Source organism: Mobula hypostoma, chromosome X2, assembly GCF_963921235.1.
Source record: "Mobula hypostoma chromosome X2, sMobHyp1.1, whole genome shotgun sequence".
Classification (NCBI taxonomy): Eukaryota; Metazoa; Chordata; class Chondrichthyes; order Myliobatiformes; family Myliobatidae; genus Mobula; species Mobula hypostoma.
In genome coordinates this window covers 29,073,291-29,097,335 of record NC_086129.1, presented here as the reverse complement: position 1 = coordinate 29,097,335, position 24,045 = coordinate 29,073,291, and positions in this window count along the sequence as shown.

Sequence of the window (24,045 nt, the reverse complement as noted above, 5' to 3'; positions counted from 1 at the left end):
TGCAGTTCAGCTGTATGTATTTAAGAGGAACTATTATTGGCGTGATAAAGTCCAGAAGTGCTGATAAATAGACACTACACACTAACTGATGTCTTCATTTGCCTCCACCATACTACTGGCGAACATTTCTTGTGCTCGCACTAATACCATCACCAATATAATATCTGTCAAGTTTATGTGCTTACCACAGTTGTTGCTGTCATGTGCCCTGTGGGCCTTTGTGGCGAGCCATAGACTGTTGGGCTTCCAGGTTTCTCGAGCACCTATATTTACTAATTGTTATCTTAACTTCAGTCATTAAGCTCTTGTGCTTTCTGTTTAATTTGGTCAAGGTAATTGTGATTGGCAAGGGTTTTCCGCATTCTATGATTACTTAAAGCAGACTCTTGTTTAGTGCTTGGCGGAGTCCTTGTATTTAGAGGGATTTGTCTCGCAGTGTTGCTGGGTTGTGCCTTTGATGCTCTGTCGGTATTCCTATGTTTAACCTCTTGTTCCCATCTCTAATTGGGAGTCTGCTGTTCCTCCGTACCTGGGTTCAGTCATTGCCGGCACTCACCATGACAGCTGCAGTTTTAAGATCTATAAGTACAGTGGACCGGCTGCCAGCAATCCAGAGTTTTCCCATTCATAACCTGTAATGGAACACACTCCCACAGGCCTGCACTGAAGAATCAGCCTTGACTTTATGCTCAGTTGACTGAAACTTGCCTTTACAAAATCTTGTGACTCTCAGGTGAAAGGGCTGGCAGTGAGCCAAAGCCAAGATTCCACCTGATGTGATCATTAAAACTGCAATGTGTGTTTTAAAATTGAGAATTAAGTCCATTATTGGATAAATGCATGCCACAAATTTATTTTTATATATGAAGATGTCACCTATGAACAATCACACCTCTGACTCACTAGGTTGCAAGTTTAAATTCTCCTATAGAATTGTGTGAGAACGTTTTACAATTGCAATTTTTCACACACTGTTCCTAATTTCTGCAACAATGATTGGGGTAGTGTGTCAAAAAAACACTTCTTAAAATTTCTGTTCCTGCCAGCTTAAGTTTATACGGAAAAAATCTGCCTGATGTATCTCAGAAAGTGCCTTTTATTTATGTAACTGAAGGAGAGCCAATCAATTCAGCAACAAAAAATAGATTGAGAAGGTTTAGAGTACAAATTCCTGTCCCAAAAGCTGTATAAATTCAGCTTGGTTTTACAAATGTAGTGAATTATAAAGGATTATATTAATATTCAAGCATACAGATTTGGCTTAAATATGACTTTTGGTAAAATAATTCAGTTAGTTAGTTATTTGTCCAAAAGGACAACGGTAAAAAGGGGTAAAAATTCCTAACTGGTGTGCAACCAGTTTTGCTTGACAAAAGAGTGACTTAACAAAAGCAGACTAGAACCTTGCCATTTGAAACCTACTACATGTCAATAAATCAATACATTATTTGAGAAGTAGAGGAACGTGTGTTCAATATATTTCTACAAATTACAAATTCTGGGACGACCAGATTGAGAGCCTTTGGATTACAAAATCCATTGAGGCAGAAAAAATGTAATATTGAGAATTGAATACTACGGGTAGCCTGAAAGGATACAGGAAGAGGGGGCGATGAAGTTCAAGAGAGCAAAGAGAGGAAATGAAAAAAATCTGTGTATCAGGGACTAAAATAAATGAAATCCAAAATATTTTGTAAGTGCATGAAGAGTAAGAAGATAACTTAGGAAAGAATCAGAGCATTTGCAGACCTACATCATTTGTGGAGGTAGTGGCTGTGGTTATACCTCCTGTACCTAATAAAGTGGCCACTGAGTACAGATTAATTAAGAGAACCAGTATACTGTAGATTTGTTAAGGAAGTGTCATGTCTAGCTAATTGACTGAAACATTTTGATGTAGTTAAATCCGAGGTGGAATTCATTTGATTAGTTTACCTTGATTTCCGTGAGGGCTTTGACAAGGTTCTGGAATGCAGTCTGGTCAAAAGATTAATATACCTGAATTTAGGAGAGTCTGTGACATTAGATCCAGAATTGGCTAAGAGTCAAGATGAAAAGGGCAATGATTGACAGGTGACTGGAAGAGTGCTACCAGCTTGTCAACAAGACTTGGTTTCTTGTTTTGAGGAATGATTTTGATTTAAATGTGAGGACATGTTCATATAGTTAGCAGACAATCCAAATATTGACAAGCGATAAGGAAAGTTTTCTATTTTAAGAATATAAAGGTGCTCTGGTTAGTTGAATAGATAAATGCCAAATGGAATTTAATCCAGAGAAGAAAGAGGATAAAAAAACTTTTGGGATGTGAAAAAAATGCAATGGAAAATATGATTAATGGGTAAATTATTTGAAATGTGGAGAGTGTATGTCCCTTTATGACAACAACACAGACAGATAAGATGGTTGAAAGGCGCTCCTTCATTAGCAGAGGCATAGAATACAAGCACAGAAGCATTGCTGGAGTTGTACACAACAGTTGTAAGGCCACAGGCTGCGTACTGGTCACAACAGTACAGGAAAGATATGATTATACTGGATGGGATACAGAAATTTACAAGGATATTACTTGCACTTCAAAACTGTATGAGGAAAGATTGAAGGGAAAACAGATCAGACTGAAGGTGGACTTAAAAAATAAAAAAGGGTGTATGTACAGTATATAATGAAGAACATGGGTGTTTATAATCAGAAGGTATTAAAGTAATGGAAAAATTACAGAGAAGAGGATATGTGGTAAGGGTCTGGAACTGACTGTCTGAACAGATGGTCAGGGCAGAAATCCTTGCTGTATTTATAAAATGCCTGGATGTGCACTTGATAAGCAGTGAGCTGCAGGGTTACAGGTCAAATGCTGGAGTGTCGGGACTGGATTGGGTATTTCTTTGTCCAATGGCATTGCCATGATGGACAAAATAGCCTTCTTTTAATTCATAATGTTTCTTGGACACCATGAGCTTTTACAAACAGGGTTGGTGGTCACTCCTTGCCTGCCCTCAGTTAAACCAGAAAAAGTGTGTGTTGGATTTAGCTGATAGGTGGTGTTTAAAATGTTCCAGACTTTAGCTCCTAACCCATCAAATCCTAATGTGAGGAAGTTGGGAATTGGGAAGTTATTTTTTCAACTGAATCTTGAAAGTTAGGAAGAAAAATGTAAAAGATCTTTGTGAAGCATTTACGATTGCTTTTATTGAAAATATTCCTCACTTAGTAAAAAATGAAAATCAGAATCGGTTTTATTTCTTTGACAACCCAAGCTCTTCAGTATATTGTATCCCCTGTGCGATCTCAATCTATGTTACGTGTGTTGGATAGAAGGGACCTTAGAATAATCTTAAACAAGAGGAAGTCTGCGGATGCTGGAAATCAAAGTAATACACACAAAATGCTCGAGCAACTCAGCAGGCCAGGCAGCATCTGTGGTAAAGAGAAAACAGCCGACATTTTGGGCTGCAACCCTTCATCAGGACTATAATAATCTTGCCAGACCAGCATAGTGGAACTGCCTGATCACCACGGACATGACTGAGTTGTGCACCAGAGAGCATCCTTCGTTCGGGCACTAGCATTCAGCCTTTGCTGAGCATCAAAGACCGAACTGAGTTATTGTGCCATTATAGCAAATGTTGAACCATATTTTATTTGAGCAATAAGTCCTCCCTTTCACCAAGTATTAAAATGACAATCCAATGGAACAATATATTCTCAGTTAAAGTTCACTAAATAGGAAATAATGGATCCATGTTCAACCTTAACATGCCAAGTAGAATCTTTTAGGAGGTTTTGATGTGTAATACTTTAACAATGTAGCTTTAAGACGCCTCCAGTCTTGTGTCCTTGACTCTGAGGTGGCTATGTATTTTTGAGTCTACATTACAGTCTGAAAAATCACACTGTCCCTCTATATATTTAAGGAGAAAACAGAGCTGAATTAAAAGTGATGCACTGTCAGAAGAAAGTGCTAATGGAAAGTACAAGGTTCACTGCTGAGAGTAAGACACCTCTCAGTCTGAATTGAACAACACAGAGGGAGTTTCAATCTGACAATAAGGGCACAGTGGCTGCCTACACGAAAATCACAGTGGAAAAAGAAGAAGGGAGGAGGCCACAGTTCGCAACAGATACTTCTCCAGGTCACAAAGAATTTCCTGCTCAGCTGTAATGCAGGATCACTGATAGACTGAAGCATGTGCATCACCTACATGGCAAAGACCCCACAAAGAGAACAGGGTAGGGGTAGAACTATCCGATCCATGGTAACACACAAAAAACTGGAGGAATTCAACAATCAGGCCACATCTAAAGAGGGGAATGAACAGTTGATGTTTTGGGCCAAGACCCTTCATCTGAACGGAAAGGTAGAGGGAAAATAGCCAGCATAATAAAACGGAGAGCTGGTCGGTGGTGTAGTGGAATCAGCACTGGACTTCGAGGCGAATGGTCCCGAGTTTGAATCCAGCCAGCTTCTTGCAAGCTTTCCATCTTTGCTGGAGCGTTGAGCTACTCACAAAAACAATCGAATGCTACGGAAATGGCAAAAATGCTGCCCAAAATGCCATAAGGCACGAGGCGGAACAACAATAAGGTGAAGGGAAGTAGGAGGGCAATAGATAGACTGAGGTGAAAAGGGGTGAGAGACAAATGGGGGGGGGGAGAAGAGTGGGAATGGAATTAATGTTCCATTCATTGCTTCTCCCCCTGTATTCTATGTTTTACTGCTACGCTAGAACAATTCCAAGACTTTAGGGTGAAGAAATCAACTGACCAACCAGAACAGAAACTTAGAGACTGTTCTCTAAAGAAGAGAGTTTTCTGATTTCTGCACAGATAATACTACACGATATTACATCCTTCCTGGGATTGTATTGGTTCAATTAGTATTAAAATAATAAAAAGTGAAGCCACAACAATATGCAAGCATGTAACAATTTTCACCATAGTATCACGAGATGCTTCGATGTTGTGGCTCTAAATGAAATCTGACACTGAGACATAAAGCCTGCAGGGGTATGACCAAGGTACTTGTCTTTTAATTTCTTCTCCTCCACTCATTTACCTTATGCAGAGCTTTTCTCAAGCTCATCATCATTCATATGTACGCAATTCCGAGAGACTTGTCTGGCATGCAGCTCGTTGTACCTCCTGTTTTAACAGTCCTCCCACAAAAAGCTGTTTAAGCTCCCAAGGAAATGGAAGAAGCTGGCTCCTGTGATATGCATCAGCAGATGAAGATATAAATAGTCTATATAAGGAGAAATTACCCGATGAATCACAGAATATGTGAGGGGGAGCATTTGGTAGTGATGTGCAGCAGCTAAAACCTGCTGACTGGAGAGAAGAGGGATTCAGACTTTGCAGTTATGCATATAAAGAAGGTTGCTAATGCAACATCATCACTTGGAGTTGTTCGATACTGTGTGCTTCATTGAAAGTGCAATGACTGATCTATGGGAAATAAAATAGTGATATGGCACAAACCCAGGCCCTCCGACGGCGGAAAGATAAATGAGCAAAGCATTTGCTTTGCCGGTGTTAGATATTTACTTGAGCAAGGCAAAGTAAAAATGGCATGCATATTATTTTGAATGGAGTAATGAGATTTTAATTTCCAGCTGAAATATCATAAGTGCCTGACACCAGCCTGATCAATGCAAATCAAATTAAATTATGTATTCAAAGTAGAGTGAGGACTTGAGACATCATTCTCTGAATCAGAAAGGTGATGTGACCTGCTGTCCAATTCCTAAAAATGTATGGGATAATTGTGTCTGGCCATATTAGATTGCTGAGATGTACATGCAGCAAAATTTCAGAGGAACAATTATGCTCCTGTTCGGCAGATTATTTGCTTTCTCATTTACTGAAATATAACGACAGGTATGGGAAGGGAACATATTTTTTTTGCTCTAATTGTATTGTTTCTTATAAACATTGTGTATAATTTATGTTTTTTTGTGAATGCCGCTTATCTGTGAGTCTGCTGCAAGTAAGCTTTTCATTGTGCCTGTGCGTGCACGTGCTTGCATATGACAATAAACTCAATGTTGACTTCAACTTTAGATGGTTGAGGTCTCTTTTATCTACTTGTTTTTTTTCATAGAATCTAGAATACATAAAATAATAATTTGAGCTGGGTCTTCTGCTTTATGTTTCTACTTCACATGAGGCCCCCCCCTAAATGTCTTTAGCTAGCACTGTCTTTCTTATTCTGTTATTTATGACTTAATGCACCAATATTTTCCTAAATCAATTGTTGTCTCACTATATCACTCATTCACTTCTCGAAGGAACTGAAAACAGGCAATAATTTAAACTAAAGTACTTTATTAATGAAAGAGGCTAAAGTGGCAGCAGCATTTCCTTCCGTGTCTTTCTTTGAGTTTCTGCATCTTTTTTTGCAACCCACAATCAGTTAGTCACATGATGTCATCTTTACAAAACAACAGCATTACTGTAAAGGATCAATTACTGCCCAGTGACAGATACAATATTTGTTATGGTTGTCGCCTATTTCATTGGCACCTTGGGAGGTGAATCCCTCAGTTCAGCCACTTCAGGTTAATACGTTTCTTCCTAATTCCCTATTCAATGCATTGTTAATGATCTTTGATGTTAATTGGAGAAAAGAAGCTTTACTAGAAAAGACATTGTGAAGAGAGACTACAACGATAAGGTGAAAGTGGGTCTGCTCTTTCCAGTGTAAAGGCTGGGAGGTGATCTGATATCTCTGACATAATTATCTGTAGAAACAATCCAGTACTTTCAGGCAGAGAGACATATATAAAAAAAAATCTGTCAGCATAGTTATACGGAGAAAGTCACAGAGATTCATGCAACATTTGGCCCACTGAGTTTGTGCTGATCAACAATCACCCATCTACATTAATTCCATTAAAATTCTTCCCACATTCCCATCAGCTTCCCTCAGATTCTACCACTCTCTGTACATAAGGAGCATTTTATAGTAGCCAATACCACCAGATTAAGATCAGTACCATCAGATTAAAGCATGTGCCAAGTACAGCTTCTATCCTTTTGTTATTATATTCTAGAACAGACCTTTCATACACTAAAGATGAATTCTTCTTCTCCCATTCTACCCTATGGCATCATTAATTATGGCATGATCTGCCTGGACTGTGTCCAGACAAAAGCTTTTCACTCTGACACACATAAGACACTGGGGGAATGCAGCAGGTTAGCCGTCATCTATGGAAAAGAGTAGACAGTTGAAATTTTGGGCTGAAGTCCTTGTTCAGCACTGATAAGGAAGGGGGAAGATGCCAGAATAAAAAGGTGGAGTGAGGGGAAAGATGCTAGCTGGAAGGTGATAGGTGAAGTTAGGTGGGTGGGAAAGGTCAAGGGCTGAAGAAGAAGGAATCTGATAGGAGAGAAGAGTAGACTGTAGGAGAAAGGGAAGGTGGCGGGGGGGGGACCTGGGGGAAAGTGATAGGCAGCTGAGAAGTGAAAAAATGGGGAATAAAGGAAGGCGTGTGAAATTTGGTTCTCTGTAGCTTGGTACAGCCGACAATACTAAACCAATATCAATATAAATACCCACCTGGACTTCTTTGAGATACGGATGAAACCAACTCTAGTTTCTTTTTAAAACAGCTGTGTGGACTAACCATTGCACCGAGCAGGAAAATTTCTACATGGCCTGAAAACTGTGCAACACTTCAAATGTTTAAATGTTAAGAAAATTTCAGCTGTGCTTCAACAAAGGCTACGTGTGCGGGAGCATTTCTGTTATTGCGCAGCCGCGCACCCGTGCAGCTTAGAGGGAACAGTGGATGAAACTGAAACACCTGGGGAATACCCACTTAATTATGAGGAGAATATGGAAATTCCATGCAGGTAATACTGAAGGTTGAGATTGAACTAGAGTCACTGGAGCACTAAAGGGGCAACTCCACTAACTGTCCCAGTGTGTCGCCTTTCAGTGCAACGAGATGGGCAACACTTACTCCAGGAAGAGGACAGCTGTGCATGGTGTGGAGTGAAGGATTCTCAAATGGGATTTCAAGGGGTATGAATTTTCCAGAGAATTTATGGTAATAAATCAGAGGATGCCTTAGAGATTTTTCCACATGTTTTCTGCCTTATAGCCAACCATCAGAACACAGGCTTTGTTAGGAAATAAGCCATAAACTCCTTCAAAAGTGTCTTGATATACTGGAAACACAAGCGACTGCAGATGCAAGAATCTGGAGCAACCAACAATCTGCTGGAGGATTTCAGTAGGTTGAAGAGCATTTGTGAGAGGAAAGAAATTTGTCAATATTTCAAGTCAAAGCCCTGCTCTGAAATGTCAACAACCTTTCCATCAATAGTTCACTGGGCTGTATGATGACCTGAAACTGAGGCTTTGGGCTTAGTCCATCCGCTCCGTGGAGCAGATCTATGGAGCAATTTGGTTCGGAATGCTGGTGCTTGCTCCTATTGTTTGCATGATTTGTGTTTTTTCTCTTTCTCTGTGCATTGGGTGTAGGTTGTTCTTTTTTAAATTGGGTTCTTTTGGGTTCTTTCAGGTTTCTTGCTTTGTGGCTGCCTGTAACCAGACAAATCTCAAGGTTGTATAATTTATACGTAGAACCATAGAACATTACAGCACAGAAACAGGCCTTTTGGCCTTTCTTGGCTGTGCGAAACCATTTTTCTGCCTAGTCCCACTGACCTGCACCTGGACCATATCCCTCCATACACCTCTCATCCACGTACCTGTCCAAGTTTTTCTTAAATGTTAAAAAAAATCCCGCATTTACCACGTCATCTGGCAGCTCATTCCACACTCCCACCACTCTCTGTGTGAAGAAGCCCCCCCCAATGTTCCCTTTAAACTTTTCCCCCTTCACCCTTCACCCATGTCCTCTGGTTTTTTTCTCCCCTTGCCTCAGTGGAAAAAGCCTGCTTGCATTCACTCTATCTATACCCAACATAATTTTATATACCTCTATCAAATCTCCCTTCATTCTTCTACGCTCCAGGGAATAAAGTCCTAACCTATTCAACCTTTCTCTGTAACTCAGTTTCTCAAGTCCCAGCAAGATCCTTGTAAACCTTCTCTGCACTTGTTCAACCTTATTAATATCCTTCCTGTAATTTGGTGACCAAAACTGCACACAATTCTCCAAATTCAGCCTCACCAATGCCTTATACAACCTCACCATAACATTCCAACTCCTATACTCAATACTTTGACTAATAAAGGCCAATGTACCATCCTTGTAAACCTTCTCTGCTTTGAGTACAATTATACTTTGAACCATTTGAATCCTTTGGGTAGAGAGTTCCGAAGATTCATAAATCTTAGTCTTAAAGGGATGATCTGCCTGAGAATGTTAATATTTGTGTGTATGGGAAGGAGGCTGAGCAACACACACACAAGATTCTGGAGGAACTCCGCAGGCCAGGCAGCAACTATGGAAATGAGTATATGGTTGACATTTCAGGCTTACACCCTTCATCAGGAAAAAAAGATGAGAAGTCAGAGTAAGAAGGTGGAGGCAGGGTAGGAAGAAATAAAAAGTACAAGGTGGTAGGTGATAGGAGAAACCGGAGAGGGGGAGAGGTGAAGTAAAGAGCTGGGAAGCTGATTGGTGAAAGAGGTAAAGGGTTGGAGAAAGGGGAATCTGATCGGAGAAGGCAGAAGACCATGGAAGAAATGGAAGGGAGAGAAGCACGAGAGGGGGGTGATGGGCAGGAAAGGAGATAAGGCGAGAGAAGGAATGTTGAAGGAGACGCTGGGAGGCAATTACTGGAAGTTCAAGAAACCGATGTTCATGCCACCAGCTTGGTGGGTACCCAAACGGAATACAAGGTGTTGCTCCTCTAACCTGAATGTGGCCTCATCACAACAATGGAGGAGGCCATGGACTGGCATGTTGGAATGGGAACATGAAGTGGAATTAAAATGGGTGGTCTCTGGAAGATCCCGCTTGTTCTGGTGGATGGAGCATAGGAGATTGGTGAAGTAGTCTCTCGATCTACGTTGGGTCTCAACAATACCGGAGGCCACCTGGAGTACCAGAAACAGTATATGACCCCAACAGACCCACAGATGAAGTGTCACCTCACCTGGAAGGACTGTTTCGGGCCCTGAATGATAGTGAGGAAGGTAGTGTAGGGGCAGGTATAGCAATCATTCTGCTTGCAAGGACAAGTGCCAGGAGGAAGATAAGTTGGGAGGGACGAATGGACAAGGGAGTCGTATAGGAAGTGATCCCTGCAGAAAGCAGAAAGTGGGGGGAGAGAAAGATGTGATTGGTGGTGGGATCCCATTGGAGATGGGGGAAGTTACGGAGAATTATGTACTGGACTTGGAGGCTGGTGGGATGGTATGTGAGGACAAGAGGAAGCCTATCCCTGTTAGCGTGCCAGGAGGATGGGGTGGGGACAGATGTGTGTGAAATGGAAGAGATGCGACTGAGGGCAGCATTGATTGTGGAGGAAGGGAAGACCCTTTCTTTGAAGAAGGAGGAAATTTCCTTCATTCTAGGATGGGAACTGCTTCATCCTGAGAGCAGATGTGGTGGAGACGGAGGAATTGAGAGAAGAGAATGGCATTTTAACAAGCGACAGGGTGGGAAGTCGGATAGTCCGGGAAGCTGTGAGAATCCGTAGGTTTATAAAATATATCAGTAGATAAATAGTCTCCGGAGATAGAGACAGAGACAAAGAATCTGAACTGGATTTCAGGTAAACTTGGCATGTGGTGAGATGGATTAAGTACTGTGGCGGGGGGATGCTGGACCTTGTGGGCAGAGACTTCAGCCCAACTATAAGCAAAAATATCTTGTCCTAAGTAGAAACATTGCAATTTCTGGTAGAATAAAGGCACTAACTTCACAGATCTGGACAACCATTATCAGCTTTTGCCCATGACATCTCTTGGACCCTGACATCCCAGTATCCATGTGCAAAAGATAAAAATTGTGTGAAAATAGGTATTTACCTTTCCAGAACCTCGAAATGATGTACTTCGGTTCAATAAATATGTTTGTGATTTCTGAATGTCTCTTTTGGAGCTGCTATGGGATTCAGCTTCCAAACAAATTATGAAATGTTTCAAACTGAGCATTGTGCCTTCACCCCGCCCTGGATGAAGGACATGAAAGGGAAACTTGTAATAAATAAAATTGCTTGAAGAATTTGCTTTGCCTTACTGAGAATCACATTATCAGGATCAGAATCAGAATCAGGTTTATGATCGCAAACAACAGGAATTCTGCAGATGCTGGAAATTCAAGCAACACACATCAAAGTTGCTGGTGAACGCAGCAGGCCAGGCAGCATCTGTAGGAAGAGGTGCAGTCGACGTTTCAGGCCGAGACCCTTCGTCCTGCCGTCCTGACGAAGGGTCTCGGCCTGAAACGTCAACTGCACCTCTTCCTACAGATGCTGCCTGGCCTGCTGCGTTCACCAGCAACTTTGATGTGTGTTGCTCAGGTTTATGATCATTGACATATGTCGTGGAAACTGTTGTTTTGCGGCACTGGTGTGCAGTACATAAAATATACCATAAATTACAATAAGAAATATATATTTAAAAAAATAGTAAGCAGGGCAAAAAGAGAGCAAAAGTAGTGAGGTAGTATTCATAGGTTCATGAATCCTTCAGAAGTATGATGGCGGAGGGAAATAAGCTGTTCCTAAGACATAGAGAGTGTGTCGTCAGGCTCCTGTACCTCCTCCCCGATGGTAGTAATGAGAAGAGGGCATGACCTAGGTTCTGGGGGTCTTTAATGTTGGATGCCACCTTTTTTGAGGCATTTTTTTTGAAGATTCAAGTTCAAGTGTTCGTCAATTTAATGCAGATACTGGGCTAGAAAGTACAAAGTGTCTGAAAGAAGAGCATCAAATATTTTAATGGGAAAATCATGACAATTTTATGAGTTCCTCAGCTGTGATGTTCTGTTGCCTGCAAGGCCTAACACATCATCTACGGTATATTTACTGCAACACCACATTCCCAACTAATTGTTAAGCATTTGGTTCACTCACAGAAAAGTCCAAAAATCTTAAACACAAGAGATTGTGCAGATGTTAGAAATCCAGAGCAGCACACACAAAATGTTGGGGAAACTCAGCAGGTCAGTCAGCATCTATGAAGAGGAATAAAGAGTTGATGTTTTGGGCCGAGACCCTTTATCAGGACTGGAAAGGAAGGAAGAAAGAAAGGAAGGGAGAAGATGCCAGAATAAAAAGGTGGGGGGGGGGGGAAGGAGGACAAGAATCTTGCTTCTTGAATTATTTTGTTTACACTTCCACTAACATTCGCACATGAGCAGCTGTGCTGTACTATTGTTGCTCGCCTTCTGTTATTTTTTCTTTTCTTGATTCCAATGATAATTTATTGGAATAATGATCCACAGATTTTTTTTTCCTGTAAGAGGCCACTCTCATGGTGTGTGGCTCGATTCTGCACGACTGTAATCTATTCATGTGAGTATGAATTAGCAAGAAGAGGCATGGGAAAAGACCAGCTTTCAAAATCATCATACTCTAAATACAGTATCAAACAGCAAAGTCATTGACAGCAAGGAAAATGCCATGGGCAATAACTTCACTCATGTCTCTTGTGAATTGATCAGTTATACCTGAAGACAGCTTGGCATAATACAAGTGAGTTTTCACAGAGATGCTTCTAAGTTATTGGGTAGATCAATATTCAGTTCCAATAACATTTGAAAGAGGCATTTAAAAAAATATCAGCATCGGTACCATCAGCTTGCAAAGTGGAACAATCAAAAGGTGTTGTGCTATGTACAATTACAAGTGTTGAAGTGAGATGGAGGAGAGAGGGGAATTAGGGAAAGACAATGGAGAGGTATGCAGACCAGACAAGGAAATGATACTGCACAGGATAATATTTTAGCCATATTGTTTTATCTATACCATCTGTGAGATGGAGACTTGCTTGAGAGTTGGACTTCTTCGCTGTTCATAACATTGCAGGGCACTAAATCTTGGCACTTAACCCATCATCTGTGGAGACAGACAGTTTCAGATCTCATTGCAAGCCATATGCTGCCATTATTTAAAGCATGGGCATAAATTCTGTTTATCAGAATGTTGTGCGAATCAACAATAAAATCATTGGAATGTTAAGTTTAGAGTCATTCCAGCACTGGAAGTAACTTTTATGTGTGATAAAAAATAAACTCTTAAAAATACCAGACTCTTAATTGTGTGTACAAAAAGGAAGTTTTTATGTTCCTCCGAGGGAAGCAAATCTGTCAGCCTCCCTGACAATGCAGGAGATAAGTATGATTGAAAGCATGCTGTGCGTTCGGCATGCAGTCTGGGACCACCCCTCAGTCGATCGCTTATCTATGTCAAGTTGACTGATCTCAATTACAGTGGAAATAAAGCACTCTAGGGTCCTAATATCTGGACCAGGGATAACAAAACTGCCAAAACTAGCTGACGAGTCAATGAATGTACTGCTGATTCTTAGGGTCTCCTAAATAAGGTATGTAGCCAATTTGCTTCCTATTTTACACTATTTTGTAGCTCAGTAAGGATCACTTTGTGAGAGTCAGTCGGTTCAAGTCATATTCTCGGAAATGAGTGCAACACACGTGAACAGTGGTGAAGGAGCAGGGAAGCAGATTAAAATGATCCCATAACATGGTTCAAAGAAAACCTGGTGGCCCCCCGGTTCGATCCATGTTCTTTCCTCAAGCAATGTTGTCTAAGACCAATTATTTAATTATTTCCCTACAAATCATCAGGAAATGAAATTTGGCCCTAAAATGAGTTAATATAGTTTTCTCTTTCAAATTATTAGCAGTTTCAAATTATTGGTTCACAGCTGGTGATTAAAGAAGGTTGAGATATTTTCAAAAGTGTCCTTAAACATGCACGTAGAAGCATCATTTCATTCTGTGGTTTGATCTGGAGGGGACACATGCTCCAGGATTAAAACTACCCAACCATTACTCTCCTCAATTGTCTCACTATTGTTTTATCCCCCTTTTAAATGATATCATAAGAACAATATATCATTCTGAACACTGTATATAACGCCTTTATACTGTCATGGTTGTCCCTGAAAAATATTGGCCAGTTGCCCCTCTTCTCCATCATAAACAAATGCTGTGTTAATGGTTTTCTTAATACCATTCAGCAATATTGAAAAGGTTAGAGCAAACGAATTGAGTTTTGCTGCAACAAAACAGTTCTTTTTAATGTCATAGAACAAGAGAGTAAGTCTTTGTATAGGAGCTGCATTGTGAGGTGTAAGCATAGATAAAGCTAACTAAAATTTGCCAGTTGGAAATAGCAATAGAAAGTCATGGTCTGTCTCTTAATCTTCCTTTAAAGATTTTTTTTCTCTCACACATCCCTACCAATTTATATTTATTTAGTAAAATTCTTGAAATTGAATTAAATCCAGCTGCTGCTTTCAGCCTAGTAATTATTACAAACCAAGCTACTGAACAAATGTGCATCATACATTGAAATAGGCTGTTTAACCTAGAATTGGATGGTTTTTCGGATGACTGGAAGGTAGTGAAAAGGAGACCTACAGTGCTTGTATGGGAAGTGCCATAGCAAGAGAGGCAGGATACTGGGGCTGATAGAAGAGGGAATAGTCCCTGACAGAATGCTGAAAAGTGAGGGATGGCAGCAGAAAACTCATTTAGTGATGCCGTTATTCTAGAGTTGGCATAAATGCTGGAGGAAGATCTGCTGAAGGACAGTTAATGAGATTGGTTGGGAAGGAGAAGTGGGGATACATGCTGATAAGAGGACAAGGCAAAATCCTAGAATGAATATGGTTAAGGATCACATCAACCATGATGCCTGAAATTCCTCACATGATGAAAACTTGAAGACTCACTGCAAAAACTGCCATGGAAAGTCAGAAATTCAGAGATTAATTTATTTGGATTCATTCAACCTTATAAATTCAAGTTTTAGATCGTATAGTTTATTCTGTTTGTAATATTTAATTTCTATCATTCTTTGATAATTCATTTACTTTTCATGGAGGAACTATGTGAATAAGTTTGTATTCAGTTCAGTTGAACATGAATTGGATCAAAGTAATTTACAAAATCTGAGATGTTATATATTGTCAGATTTTGTTTTAATAGCAGTTTACCAAAGGTATGCATTGAACAAAAAAGTACTATTATAATATATTGCTGTGGTTCAAATTCAAACTGAGGCTTAATCTACTGCAAAAAACTAAAATCGCTTTGCTCTGAATGTGCAGGCACTGGAAATCTTGTGATAAGCAATTTGTTATTTTCATTCCTCATTTTTACTTAAAGTAAAAGAGACTTGGGCAGGGGTGAGAGTGGGGAGGGGGAGGATAGTTGGAACACAACAATGGGGAGAATGCAATATTAGTTCATCACTTCTTAAAAATTTGAATTTACTTATGATGAAGTGACACAAATTCCAAACACACTATTGATGGCGGATACTATATGAGGTAAATGGGTTTACATTTGGGAATGTTGAAATGAAGGCATTGACATTGTAGCCCAATATGTAATCAAACAGTTTAAGATATGATTAAAAATCGGGAGGATACAGTGCTGCTTTTCTTGATTCACAAGCAAAACTATAAAAAGAAGATCTGCACTTGGCTGCCAGGTTTTTCCTGAACCAGAGTTGATTTTAAATCAGGCTCCCAAATACACTCTCTGTTGAGAGCAGGAGACAAACACAACACACAACCCTTGCTGGAAAATGCCAGAAAGGCTCAAATGATAACCTTGCTTAACAAGGTTTGAGTGTAAGAAAGATGAAATTTTGTGGATATTTAACCTTGAATGGTAATAAATGGTGGCAAAGGCTTTTGTCCTATAAGAAGGTTGCAAATTTTTCCATATACTGTATTTTGGTTACTTCCTGTTATGCAGCTGGCATTTTGGGCAGCAACAAAGGTCCTCCATCTGTTTCCCCTTGGCCATATAGCATTGCACAAAGCTACAGAAGTATTCTTAATTGCTGTTTCTGTAACAATTCATTTTTGACCGGGCAGGGTTGTTCGCCTTGAGCTGAATCTCTGAACCAGGAGGACTGGTGGACCACTTGTAGTCATAGTCAGACCTCTACCCTCTTGATCTGTTTGGCATGGGTGATCCTACCAAGAGCCAAAGCATAAAGCCCTGACCCCAGTCAACATAGCTCTCTGGGTCATTGAGACACGCAAGTCTCCAAACAACCTATAACAAGGTCGTGGTCCTCTTGGAGGTTCCATTTATTTTAACAATTCCAAATTTATTCCAATTTATACGGAGACCTTTACAACTTTAACTTCAGCTTAAAGATACAGCATGATAACAGGTCTCCCTCCCTCCCTCCCTCCAGTCCAATAAGCCTGTGCCCCTCAGTTACACCCAGATGACAAATAACCTACTAGCACACATCTTCAGAATGTGAGAGGAAGCTGAAGCACCTGGAGGAAACCCACACAGTCATGGGGAGAAAATACAAACTCTTTACAGGCAGCGGGAGAACTTAACCTGGGTCGCTGGTGCTGTAATAGTGTTCTGCTAACTGCTACGCTACTGTGCCATCACATGGAAAAACTCACAATGCTTCTTAGCAAATGAATTAAATTACTGAAGCATGATCACTTTCTTAATGATCGAGTACGAGTCAGCACAGTGTGCACAACAAGATCCAGCATATAGAAATTAATATACTGCTTTTGCTGGTGTAAATGAATGTTGGCTAAGACAACTAAAAATGTTGATAAGTACTTAGTTTAACTTCTCAGCTGTAAGAAAATGCCAGCAACAATGCAGTATTTCCTCAGTGCAGCATTGAATTTTCAGTGTGGCTTATATGTAAAGAACCTTCAGCGATTCAAATGCTGACAATATTTTCTCTTCTGGCTTCTGCCTTCCAGCCCCGATGAAGGGTCTTGGCCTGAAATGTTAACTGTTTATTCATTTCCATAGATGCTACCTGACCTGCTGAGTTCCTCCAGCATTTTGTATGTTTTGCTCAAGATATCCTGCATTTGCAGAATCTCGTGTTCAAAACTTTCCCTCATCACTTTTGCCTTCACTTACCTGGGATGCATTTTAATATGCCAATTATTTCTTATCATTTTGATTTCAATTTTTCACTTACTGACAATTGCAATCACTCATGATGAAGTGATGAAAATCCGAACATCTGATTGATAATCAGCAGTATATAAGATTGATGGGGTCATGCATGGTTTCAGCCCAAAGCACCAATAGTTCCTTTCCTTCCCACAGATGCTGCTCAACCTACTGCTTAGTCCTTCAACAGACTGCTTTTTGTTCCAGGTTTCAGCATCTGGAGTCCCTTGTGTCTTTCTAGATGAGCTTACGTTTGTTACTTGGCTCTTAGAACCTCTCCAGAGCAGCCCAGACAGGTTGTGAAAGAGTTGACAAAAGAGCATGCAGAAAGAATGCTTAAAGATCACTTTAATTGCAACAATAACATTAGCACAGGGAAGATTTAGTAAAGCTAATCATTAAGGCTCTTGCAAATAAAACATTGCTAGTCAGACCCTAAATGAGCCTTCAAGGTGATGGGCCAGGTAACGTCTAGTTAGAAATATTCTTCCCTGTGCTGCTTTTCAAAGGTTCCTAAATTGTACAGTGTTAGCAAGGCCTCGTGGATCAGACCGTCACATCTGCAAAGTGTAGATAAGATTCCAAAGCGTGTAAAGCAACCTTTCCGCACAAGTACCATGAGCAAACCCTTTCAGACAAGCACATGAGAAGGCAGCAGTAAGCTCTGAGTTGTTGGCAGATTGCCCTCTCTTGGCTTCAGGGCTTACAGTTCTTGCTGTCTCCTTGCAATGCTTCCACTAGCAAGCTCCAGACAGCCCAGGAAACCCACAGAGCTACTGCTAAATGGTAAAGCTCATAGACCATATTGCACAAAATTACTGAGTTATAACATTGACCATGACAACCCACTTCTCTTAAGGCAATGGAGAGAAAAATGAAAAACAATGGATTGGAGCGAGTTACCAGGATGGATTCACATTCTAGAGTTTGGCACACCCCTGTCTTCACAACCACGTATTCACCTATGTTACAATACTTGCCTTTGATTCTAAGATGAGGAAAAAATGTTGCCTTATTGTTTGATTCTTTGATGATTAAAAAGAGAAGGCTATTCATATGTTCAGTTGCTTGAATGGATTCAAATAGGAAATTGGTAATATAAATGCTAATATAATCTAGTCTCCAGGTCAGTTTGCTCATCCACAACTTGACATTATTTACACTTAAATTGAATAGTAAACCCACACGGCTTCCTGATGAGGAAACTAAATGAAAGGTTAATGAATGATCTGATGCCTTCCATAAATATTCTTGTCAAAGTTTACACAATACTCTGTCATTGGCAGTGCCATTCAAGCAGTGCAGGTTGGCTACATCTGTCTTTGCAGCTGATTTCAATAAAAAGTTAATGGCTCATACTGAAATAGAGATCAGAAGCACCATTCCAATAACACAGTTCGATCCCGACTTCCAATGCTGTCCGTATAATAATTGTACTTTCTTCCTGGACTCTGGGTTTTCCCTAGTTTCCTCCAAATCCCAAAAATGTGTGAGGTTAATTTGTTCTGAATATACGTGGCATATGGGAGAGTTGGGCATGTTATTGGGCATGTGTGAGTAAATAGATGACCAGGAAATATTGGGTGGGGAAGAAGAGATGGGATTTTTCTGAGAGCCAACACAGACCTGATGGGCCAAATGGTCTCATTTATATTTCCTAAAAAACAATTGATTATTTTTGTCATTTTCAGCAGTATTTACAGATAGTGGAATGGGGAGAAATTAACATTCTTCTTTTGATTTCCATAGTATATCTTCCTTTGCCTTGTTCTGAATGAAGACGAGTTTCAAATGCATTTCTGATGGAGTTACTGTCCAGTAAAAATTATTGTTTAATCATGATTGTGGCTACATTACACGCTCATGTGCTGTTATTGTAGGTACTTTTTTTTCCAGTAGCTTCCCTTCTCTGAGCTTTTGTTCTTTCATTCAAGTCTTACAACTACTTTAGTTTCACTGATTTGGAAATCACAACAACAGGATGAGTCGGTGGTAAGGAAGGCAAATGTAATGTTAGCGTTCATTTCAAGAGGACTAAAATATAAAAGTCAGGATGTCACGCTGAGGCTTTATAAGGCATTGATTTGATCACACTCAGAGTATCGTGAGCAGTTCCGAGCCCCTTATCTAAGAAAGGATGTACTGGCACTGGAGAGGGTCCAGAAGAGATTCACAAGAATGATCCCACAAATGAAAGTGTTAACCGAGGAACATTTGATGGCTCTGAGCCTGTACTTGCAGGAGTTTAGAAGAATGAGGGGAGATCTCATTGAATTCTATTGAATTTTGAAAGAGATTGATAAAGTGGATATGGAAAGGATACTTCTAATAGTGGGGGAATCTAGAACCAGTGCATACAGCCCCAGAATACAAGGATGTCCCTTGAGGATGGAGATAAGGAAGAATTTCTTAAGCTAGAAGGTGGCGAATCTTTGGAATTCGTTACCATTGACAGCTGTGGAGGCCAAGGTATTGGGTATATTTAAAGTGGAGGTTGATAGGTTCTTGGTGTCAAAGGTTGCAGGGAGAAGGCAGGAGAATGGAGTTGAGAGGGAAAAGAAATCAGCTAAGATTGAATGACGGTGCAGACTCTAGAGACCAAATGACCTAATTCTGCCCCTGTGTCTTATGGTCTAAAGGTATTATATACAGATGGTTCTACATTCAGATTAACATATCATAAAAGGAGAAAAAATTAATGTGGAAATTGTCAAAAAGTATGAAAACCTAACTAAAAAAAACACTTTAAAATAAAATGGAAAGAACTCATTGTCAGTATTCTGTGGGCTCTACTCCAAATGGGTGAATTAAGTACTTATTTCAATGCCATCCAGACAAACAGAGAATTATGCCAGGTTCTATTGAATTGTTCAAACAAATCAATGATTTGTTCTTAAATAAGATGACTTGACAGTAATAAAACCCCTGCTCAAATTGTGTTCAGTCCAAAAGGACATTAATCAGGTTACACGTCCATTTTATTGCCAATTATTGCTTTAATAAAGTAAATATATAGTTCTCAGAAAAAGATGACATTTCAATTGGGTACCATTCAACAGATGGGAATTCAGTTCAGCTAGTATGGAGTTGATTGGCATTTAGTCCTGGTACAATAGGAGAGTTGTCTCTGTAGACTATTTGTGAAACTTACTTTATCCTATCATTCATGTCCCCAAGTCTTTTCTAATCTTACTTATTTTAATGTTTATCCTGGGAATTTTTTGTTCCCAAGAGACTTATTGACAAGGATCTTTAAATCCCCAGTCTAACCATTTCTTCTGCCACAATCCGCTCAACCAAATCCCCATCTTTGCCCTTGGTTGAACATTAACCCCAAAAAGATGTCTGGATTTGGGCTGAGCTAAGATTAAAGTAATCTCACACCTAACCCTAACTCACCCAATCTTCTGTTTAGCAGGAGAGAGTTAGTAATGGATTGCATTTGTTGCCAATACTCAAACAGCCTTAGGTTTAAGCAACACACATGAAAGTTGCTGGTGAACGCAGCAGGCCAGGCAGCATCTCTAGGAAGAGGTACAGTCGACGTTTCGGGCCGAGACCCTTCTTCAGGACCTTAGGTTTAATCTGCTTTGCAGGTTTAACCCTGGCACTCTATAACAAGACTTGGGAAATTTTGTTCCATCTTGGTCATTTTCCTGCAATAGACTTTACCACTTTTTGCATAGCTGGCCTAGATACAAGCAGTATCCTTTTTTTTTGTTTTTCTTCCATCTCCTCCTTAGTGTTCTTTGAGCTCATCTTCTTATATGTACATGTAATCCACCTTCTTGTCTCTTGGTCCCATTTCCACTCATCCATTCTCCACCTGTGGGTCTGTTGTGTACTTTGTCTTGCTAATAACATAGACAAGTAGAGTGGATTCCAGTTCATTGGGACACACCAGGACTACTACATCTTGGCCCAATAAGTGGCTTGCCCCAATTAGCCGAAGTTTCATGGAAATAGTTAAAAAGGTGTAAAAAGACAAATGACTGTTTAACTGAATAACCAAGAATGTACTTAAATGCAATACAGAACAAATTAGAACACTACCAATACTATGACACTACTGTAAAGCTGTGTATTAGTTCCTAATAATTATCAATGGAGGAATTAATCCAGTGTAAACTGCTGTGTTCTTTTGATTGACTGTAACTGAACAAAATCATGCAGACACCTAGTGCAGGTAATAGACTACCTTCAAACAATGCTTTTGATGATCACATCCTCCAAATCTTCATTTGTAATATTCAAGATGATTAGCACAATGCTTTACAGTACCAGTGACCCAGGTTCAACGCTTTACAGTACCAGTGACCCAGGTTCAACGCTTTACAGTACCAGTGACCCAGGTTCAACTCCTGTCACTGACTGTAAGAAGATTGTACGTTCTCCCCATGACCGCATGGGTTTCCTCCAAGTGCTCTGGTTTCCTCCCACATTCCAAAGATGTACTGGCTGGTAGGTTAATTGGTCACTGTAAGTTGTCCCATGATTAGGCTAGGATTAAACTGGGTGATTGCTGGGTGTTGTGGCTCAAAGGGCCAGAAGGGGCTACTCTGTGCTGTATATAAATAAAAATGATTGCCAATACCTTGAAACTCTTCAAACTGTTGTTTCTAACTTGTTGAAATAGTAAAATCATTTCATTTTCACTCCTGGTCATTTCTTGCATCTCCAAGCCTGAATTCATAAAACCACAGTGAGCAAAACTGTTCTAAAATTATGTAATTACTTATTTCTCGCCAACGATCAATGTAAAAAAATCACTGCTTTTTGAACACAAACACACACAACTGATGCTATTTAAGAACTGTTTGTTATAAGTGTGGTGTAGTGACTAATGGCCACAGAAGTTCACATGACTGACACTAGTTAGGAACTGTTTGGCAGTCTCCTGTACCAATTAATTGGTATAGTGTCGCAAAAAATAAACGAGGGGATCCTGGTTATTTTCTCAATTAGTTTTTGTTCTTCAAGAGTTCTCACAAATAAGCAACTGTCCCAGTTAACCCATGGCCCAGTTAACCGGAATCTACTGTACATACAAAAGTAGCCAAAGACAGTACAGTCCTTATCGAAGGCAGTAACACATAACTAAACAGCAGGATCCAGCACAATAATGCATCAGGTTCATACCACATGATATAAACCATTTCTTAACAGTGTCCTACATTAGCATATAATATTAGTTAAATATTTATATTAAAGTAGAATTATAAATTCAAACAAGCATGAACTCACTCAATCGCTTGGTCTCCTTGTTCACTCAACTATTAACTGCAAGTTGTACTTAAAATCTCTGAAGTGTCTACTTCAGGCATTAGTGATTCAAGGGAATTACTCCTTTCACATTAACAAGATTGCCTTCATAATTTTGAATTACTATTGTGTAATCTGGATAATCACCTTCTTGGTGTTATTTAAGTGCATTCCAACAGTCCACATCAACGTTGAAATAAAATCTGATACCTGATTAATAACTACATACGTACAACAGCTCCAATTATGCAGTGTATTTTTCTGCTCTGAACTCAATGAAAACTGCATAATTTTTCCATTAGAGTTACACAGGCTTCCATTCTGACTCTCTGTATCCTCTTGTAATTCCCTAGATTTTTTTCACTCCATTTCTTTCCCCTTTGAAACCTTGCTATGAATTCATCTACAATTTCTCCATGAAGAAGTAGAATTGCCATTTCTCTCCTTCAGATCTCTTCCTACAGTCCTGTTACATACTGGGGCTACAGCCTCATGGCCAATTACTGCTGAGGGTCTGATCTTCCATTACCCAGGTTATGAATGAAAACAGTCAGCTTCTTTCATGGACTTTGTTCCATTCTGAACCCTATAAGCATTAATGAGCAACATGAAAGATGGGAGCAATGTTCCTCTTCTCTTTAAACTTCCTTCATTTATTCAATTTTTATTTGCATCAGCCTTTGCCTTAACTTCCTTTGCACCATGCTTTCAGACTGTAACTTCTGCACCATTTTCTGCCTAGTCCCACTGACCTGCACACGGACCATATCCCTCCATACACCTCCCATCCATGTATCTGTCCAATTTATTCTTAAATGTTAAAAAAAATCCCGTATTTACCACCTCGTCTGGCAGCTCATTCCACACTCCCACCACTCTCTGTGTGAAGAAGTCCCCACTAATGTTCCCTTTAAACTTTTCCCCCCTCACCCTTAACCCATGTCCTCTGTTTTTTTTTCCCTCCCCTTGCCTCAGTGGAAAAAGTCTGCTTGCATTCACTATCTGCACCCATCATAATTTTATATACCTCTATCAAATCTCCCCTCATTCTTCTATGCTCCAGGGAATAAAGTCCTAACCTATTCAACCTTTCTCTGTAACTGAGTTTCTCAAGTCCCGGCAACATCCTTGTAAACCTTCTCTGCACTCTTTCAACCTTATTAATATCCTTCCTGTAATTTGGTGACCAAAACTGAACACAATACTCCAGATTCGGCCTCATCAATGCCTTATACAACCTCATCATAACATTCCAGCTCTTATACTCAATACTTTGATTAATAAAGGCCAATGTACCAAAAGCTCTCTTTACGACCCTATCTACCTGTGACGCCACTTTTAGGGAATTTTGTATCTGTAGTCCCAGATCCCTCTGTTCCACTGCACTCCTCAGTGCCTTACCATTAACCCTGTATGTTCTACCTTGGTTTGTCCTTCCAATGTGCAATACCTCACACTTGTCTGTATTAAACTCCATCTGCCATTTTTCAGCTGGTCCAAATCCCTCTGCAAGCTTTGAAAATCTTCCTCTCTGTCCACTACACCTCCAATCTTTGTATCATCAGCAAATTTGCTGATCCAATTTACCACATTATCATCCAGATCATTGATATAGATAACAAATAATAATGGACCCAGAACTGATCCCTGTGGCATACCATTAAACACAAGCCTCCACTCTGAGAAGCAATGCTCTACTACCACT